Here is a 7,188-nt window from a genome sequence, read left to right as displayed (position 1 = left end):
GACACTGGAAGATGGACTATCCCCAGGGACGTCCTGACTCCCCTGGAGAGGTCCCCACCTCCCAGACCTAGAGAATGGAATGTCCACAGAGACGCCCTGGTGCCCCTGGGGAGATCCCCACTTCTCCCCAGAACCCCAGCCCAACACTATGAGAATTGTTCCAATGACGGGGCCCAGTTTCCAGCCCCCCAGTGCATTCCCAGACACAAGCTCAGAACTTAGGGTAGACGGGGTAATGGCCGGAAAAAAGACCTCCTTTATAGTAGACACTGGAGCCACTTTCTCTCAACTTCCTACTCTGGCCTAACTCAAGACTCAGAACTCACAATCAAGGGAGTCTCTGGAGTTCCCTTTAGGCCAAAAATCAGCCTTCCATTACTCTGTCAATTTGGAAAATCGACCCTCATACACTCATTCCTCATAATGCCTAAGTGCCCAATGGCACTCCTAGAAAGAGATCTATTATCCAAATTGGGAGTCTTTATTACCATACCACCCTCGATACAGTCTCTATATTCTGCATGCAGATGGCACCTGGACCATCCCTATCCCTCACCCCTGACCTTCCCTTGGATCTACCCGCCTTAATTATATATCCCACCAACAAAAAACTATTTCCCCAGATAGAATCCAGGCCTTAATTAACTGTCCACTTCCAAAAACAAAAAGAGAACTCCTGTCTATCCTCAGCCTCCTAAACTTTTTCCGTATCTGGATCCCTAACTTCTCCCTCATTGCAAGCCACTCTATGAGGCAACTAAAGGATATCTAGATGAGCCCCTCTTTAACCCCTCCTCTTTGGCCAATCTTATTCACCAGCTCACCCAGAGCCTCCTCCGAGTTCCAACTCTCCACCTGCCAGATCACACCAGACCATTCTTTCTCTTTGCCCATTCCAACCAAGGACAGGCCCTGGGACTTCTATGTCAGCGGGCTGAAGACACCTGGGCTCCCATAGCCTATCTGTCAAAACAGCTTGACATGGTGACCAAGGGGTGGCCTCCCTGCATACAGGCCATGGCTGCTATCGCAGCCCTTGTACCCGAAGCAAATAAACTCTCTAGACATGCCCCTTTAACAGTCTGTTCTCCACATATCTTCTGAGACTTACTATCACATCGGGCTTTCCTCTCCCTTCCCCCTTCCAGGGTACAGGTCCTACATGCCTTTCTCCTCGACCCTCGGCTCTCATTCTCCCCCTGCTCTCCCCTTAACCCCACCAGCTTATTACCCATATCCTCTACAACAGACCCTCTCCTACATAGCTGGAGCCTAACAGTAGATCTTACCCAAAACCTCTCTCAACATTTAACAGATCAGCCTATCCTAGACCCAGACACCCCACACTGGTTCTTTGATGGCAGCTCTCAAAAATCCCCACCCTTCGCAGCAGGATATTCCATCATCTAGGGGGACCTTTGCCACAATTACAAGACCCAGACAACTGAAGCTTCACCTCTGCCACCTCACACCACCTCCCAACAGGCAGAACTGATAGGTCTCACCAGAGCTTTGACTCTGGCTAAAAATCTAAGGGTTAACATCCACACAGACTTCAAATATGCTTATAACATACTTCACTCAAACACCTTAATATGGAGAGAGACAGGTTTCCTAACCCAAAAGGGATCCCCCATTATTAATTCAGACTTGATCCACAAACTTCTAGAAGCAGCACTCTTACCAAACAAAGCTGCCATCCACCACTGTAGGGGACATCAAAAGAGAAGTCTCATATCCGCCTACAACAATGCTGCAGACCAGAAGGCAAAAAAGATAGCCCTGTCCCATCCCTCCCTCCAGTCCCCTGTCATCTTAGCTCTGACTCCATCTGACCCTCCCACCACCAGAAAAATCCTCTCTTATCTACACTCACTCTTTCATCCCTTGTCCAAGACACTCCAACAGTTCCTCCATAGCCAATGCTGACCAAGAATATTTAGATAACCTTAACTGCTCCTGTCAAACATGTCAACGTATTAATCCCAATTCCAACGTTAAACCTACCTCCTTTCCAACCCATCAAATGCGAGGCAGACCCCCAGCACAGGACTGGCAGATATACTTTACTCATATGCCCCTGGTTCGGAGATTCAGATACCTCCTTGTCCTTATGGACACTTTTCGGGATGGGTAGAAGCATTTCCCACTACAAACAAAAGAGCCCACACTGTGGCCCAAATCCTCCTCAAAAATTATCCCCAGGTTTGGCCTGCCTTCATCCCTACAGTCTGATAAGGGCCTGGAATTTATGTCCAAGGTCACCCAACAACTTGTCCAATTCTTATAGATACCCTGGAAATTTCCATATCGTCCCCAGTCCTCAGGAAAGGTAGAAAAGATAAATAGAATAATCAAAGAAACTCTTACCAAATTAACATCTGGATTGGACTAAACTTTTGCCGATTGTTCTCCTCAGAGTGAAGGCTTTGCCCAAAAAGCCCCTGGGGCTGAGCGCCTTTGAGGTGATGTGTGGAAGGCCCGTGCTCCCTCCTGGACTCCCCCCCGAACCTCCTCCCATACCAACCCTCCTACACTCCCCTCTGCTGGCGCAACTCCGCAATGCCCTGTGGAACTGAAAGAAAGTAAAATGCATGTTTTCAGTAAAGAAAGTTTGTGGAAAGTGAAACCCAAGAAGAAAGTTCTATGTGTGGTACACTTTATTAAGAGAAAAAGAAATGTGGCTTATAGATGGCTGTTCTGTGAATGGACAAATAAAGTGATGAATACAGAAAGTGTAAAAAGGTTTGGGGAAAGTAGAAGAGAGTTTTGTGCATGATACAAGTTTCTTAAGACATTAAACTGCCTTTGCCAAAAAAAAAAAACAACAACCATACGTTTCTATACCATTACCCCCTGGAGTCACCTCCTGGGTACACCTCTCTCACCTCACCTCTGATCCTGTGCTGCCCTCCTTAACTGACCCCTATCAGGTCTCTCTCACAGGGCCTACCTCCTTAAAAATCACCCGGTGACAACCTCTGTTGACCATCCAAGAAGACACTGAATGACCTGGACACTCTTCAACCTACAGCTGTTCCTGACCCAACTACTACAAGACCTCTGGACCAGAGCCCCGACAGAAACCTCCTTCGAAGACCTGACCACGCTGGTATCTCACCTGTGGCTTCAGGGAATTTCAACCTGACTCCAGACAAAATTCATTTCTTTACTCTCATTCTCTACATCATTCTACATCCTAATGAACACTGTTCCTCCTCAGATTCAAGCAACCACCAACTTGGGATCTTCTGCCCCTTGCCCTGACTGGCCTCTTCCCATCTCTCTAACTATAACTGCATTCTTAAGATATAACTGCATTCTTAGTCCTTGCTATAGGCCTAGAACTGTCTCCCCTCAGGACTGGTCACTTATCCTTCGTCTTTCCATTGGTATCGCCTACGTTGTTAGCTGTGTTCTGCTCCTAGGGCGCTATTTCCTCCGCACTGCCTGACTAACAGAACCATGACTCCTCTGTTCCTTATCCTTGCTGTGCTCCCCAGCCTTCTGGCTAGTCCCTGCCCCTGCTTAGACATTTATTCCTATGTTCACTCCTCATGTTATAATACGGCTCCAAGACCATGCACCATGAACCTTGGCGGGGGGGGGGGGGGTGCGGGGAGTCCAAACCCCTACTCATTGTTAAAGTACAAAAGAGAGGGAGTTTCGTGAGCACTGGCCATAAGCCAAATGGAAGAAACATATGTTTCTATCCCATTACTCACTGGGGGTACTCAGTCGGGGGCAGGATACTAGATCAAAATCAGAAAAAAAAACAAGAACAAGTTATAAAGAACTTAATTTCCCAGTTACAGGCAACTCCTGAGCCTTATAAATGCCTAGACCTCCTTTCCCAATTATGGCCTCTCCTAAAACCTCCCTCTGATAACCAACACCTTACCCATCTTCTCAACTCTTCTTTCCAATTCTTCCAGTACACACAACACACATCCCAGTGTTGGATATGCATGTCACTGTCTCCCTCACCACACATAGCAATTCCCTTACCCTCAACCTGGCTGTCACAGGACAACTATACCTCCCCTTCACAACAAAAAACCACACAACTTATTGGGCCAGTCTCTGATAGTGTCCTACTCTCAGTCTCTTCAAACCTAACCTGTATCAACTACTCTAGTTCCAACTACATTGGTCTTACAAACTCCACTCCCTCCTTCTGTTCCACTTGGGTTCTCTGGAACAGCACAAATAACTGCACCAACCTGGGAATCTTCATTCTCTGCAGGACCTATGCTTATTCATGTCTCCCCCTTGACCCCCCCGGACCTTGCATCTTGGTCTTCCTGACCCCGGGTCTAACATTCCTCAAAGAAGAAGAGGTAGAACAAATAGTCTACCCCCAAGGGGAAATTTTCCCACAGGAAAAGACGAGCTGTCATAGCCCCCCTCCTGATTGGGACTGGCATAGCAGCAGACCTAGGCACTGGGGTTGGGGGCATCTCAACCTCGGCCCATTTTTACTACAAGCTGTCCCAAGAACTTAATGAGGACATGGAGCAGGTAGTGGAGTCCTTCATTTCAGTCCAAAGACAAGTTAACTCATTAGCTTCTGTGGCCCTACAAAATAAGCAAGCCCTGGACCTTCACACCACAGAGAAGAGAGGGACCTGCTTTTTTTCTAGGGGAAGACTGCTGTTATTTTGTTAATGAAATGGGCATAGTCCAGGGCAGAGTCAAAGAACTTAGAGACAGAATTGAACACCAAGAGTTACAAAACTTTTACACTCCCCAAAACCTGTTCCAACAGGCCCTCCTTTGGTTACTCCCTTTCTTGGGACCATTGGTACTTATCATTTTATTCCTCTTATTTGGACCTTGTCTCTTCAATCTCTTTCAAAGTTTTCTCCAAGAACAGATTTGGGCCATCTCTCGAGACCAACTCAAGACAGTTCTTTTGCTTGAAACCCTGATGGCGAGAATAAAAAATCAACACTACGGGCCTTAGACTTCCTTCATCCCAGACTACAAAACCCTGGCCCTCATTTATCAGCACGAAGAAGCCCTGAACATTAACGGTGCCCACATCTCTTTCTCTTTTTATATATATTCCTTAAAGTCTGGAATGAAGGAAAGTTGCATGGCTCAAGGTAACCTGGAGTTAAAACTCCCCTCCAAGGTCCTCCCCACCTTTCTAGACAAAACAAAGAACTCTCTCACCCGAAGAAAAATAGATACTAGGTTAATTACGCCCAGCTGCAAGCCGGCCCAGCCTCTGGCCAATCTCCAGAACTCCTTGCCCCAGCCGTTGAAGAGATAACTACTCCCAGCAATCTTAGAGAACAGGCCCCCTTAAGACAGTAGCTTTCTACATACATGCCTATATATACTGACTCTTTTCTTAGAAAAGTGCAGCAGCTCGCTAATCTGACTGCTGCCCCTTCTCACCTCATTAAAGGTGATCTGTTCCTGTAGAGTGCCAGTCTCATTCTTTTTCCAAACCTTGCCTACTCTAACTCCAGACCTCATAGTTGGAACTCCAAGGCACTGAGCCAAGGGGACCAAGAGGGTTCTGCCTGCTGAGAGGTCACTACTTGTGCACTTGTTGGTGTTCTTGAGTCACTAAGTCATGTCCGACTCTTTGTGACCCCATGGACTGCAGCATGCTAGGCCTCCCAGTCCCTCACTATCTCCCAGAGTTTGCTTAAGTTCATGTTCATTGAATCGGTGATACCATCCAACCATCTCATCCTCTGTTGCCCTCTTTTCCTTCTGCCTTCAATCTTCCCCAGGATCAGGGTCTTTTCCAATGAGTTGGCTGTTCACATCAGGTGGCAAAGGATTGGAGCTTCAGCTTCAGCATCAGTCTTTCCAATGAATATTCAGGGTGATTTCCTTTTGGATTGACTAGTTCGATCTCCTTGCTGTCCAAGGGACTCTGAAGAATCTTCTCTAACACCACAGTTCAAAAGCATCAATTCTTTGTCCATCTGCCTTCTTTATGGTCCAACTCTCCCATCCATACATAACTACTGGAAAGACCATAGCTTTAACTATATGGACTTTTGTTGGCAAAGTGATGTCTTTGCTTCTTAATACACTGTCTAGGTTTCTCATGGGCTTCACTGGTGGCTCAGAAAGTAAAGAATCTGCCCACAATGTGGAAGAACTCGGGTTGGGTAGATCTCCCAGAGAAAGGAATGGCAACCTACTTCAGAATTCTTACCTGGAGAATTCCATGCACAGAGGAGCCTGGTGAGCTAGTCTGTGGAGTCACAAACAGTTGGACACGGCTGAGAGACTCTCTCTCTCTCTCTCTCTCTCTCTCACACACACACACACACACACACACACACACGGTTTGTCATAGCTTTCCATTCAAGAATCAGTTGTCTTCTAATTTCATGCCTGCAGTCATCATCTGCAGTGATTTTAGACCCAAGAAGAGAAAATCTGTTGCTGCTTCCACCTTTTCCCCTTCTATTTGCCATGAAGTGATGGGACTGGATGCCATGATATTAGTTTTTTTTTAAAATATTTATTTATTTGTTTATTCATTTGACTGCCTCGAGTCTTAGCTGTAGTATGTGGGACCTACTTCCCTGACCAGGGATTGAACCCTGGCCCCCTGCACTGGGAGCACAGAATCTTAGCCACTGGACCATCAGGGAAGTCCCCTAGTTTTTTTAATATTGAGTTTTTAAGGTGACTTTTTCACTCTCCTCTTTCACCCTCATCAACAGGCTCTTTAGTTCCTCTTCACTTTCTGCCATTAACGTGGTATCTGCATATCCGAGGTTGTTGATATTTCTCCTGGTAATCTTGATTCCAGCTTGTAAATCATCCAACCCAGCATTTCGCATGATGTACTCTGCATAGACGTTAAATAAACAGGGTGACAATATACAGCCTTGTTGTGTTCCTTTCTCAGTATTGAACCAGTCAGTTGTTTCATATAGTTTATTCCACTTATTTATTTGCATACAGTTTGCATGTGGCCAACAGTTGGGTGACATGTTGTCCAACATCTGAATGGCCCCCACCCGCTTCCTTTCTGTTTATACCCCCTCCCTCCAGTAAGCTTTGCTCAGATGCAGAGCTCTCTCACATCCTCAGGGGCCAGCCTTGCCCTTCCCCAGACCCTCTGTCCCTTGACCTCTCAGACTCAGGCCACTCCATGTTTGTAAACATTAGCCTTTCCCCTCACCTCCTTGGGCTTGCCTATAAATA

This window comes from Cervus canadensis, chromosome 11 (assembly GCF_019320065.1).
Source record: "Cervus canadensis isolate Bull #8, Minnesota chromosome 11, ASM1932006v1, whole genome shotgun sequence".
In the NCBI taxonomy this organism is placed as follows: domain Eukaryota; kingdom Metazoa; phylum Chordata; class Mammalia; order Artiodactyla; family Cervidae; genus Cervus; species Cervus canadensis.
This window is presented reverse-complemented; position numbering follows the sequence as displayed.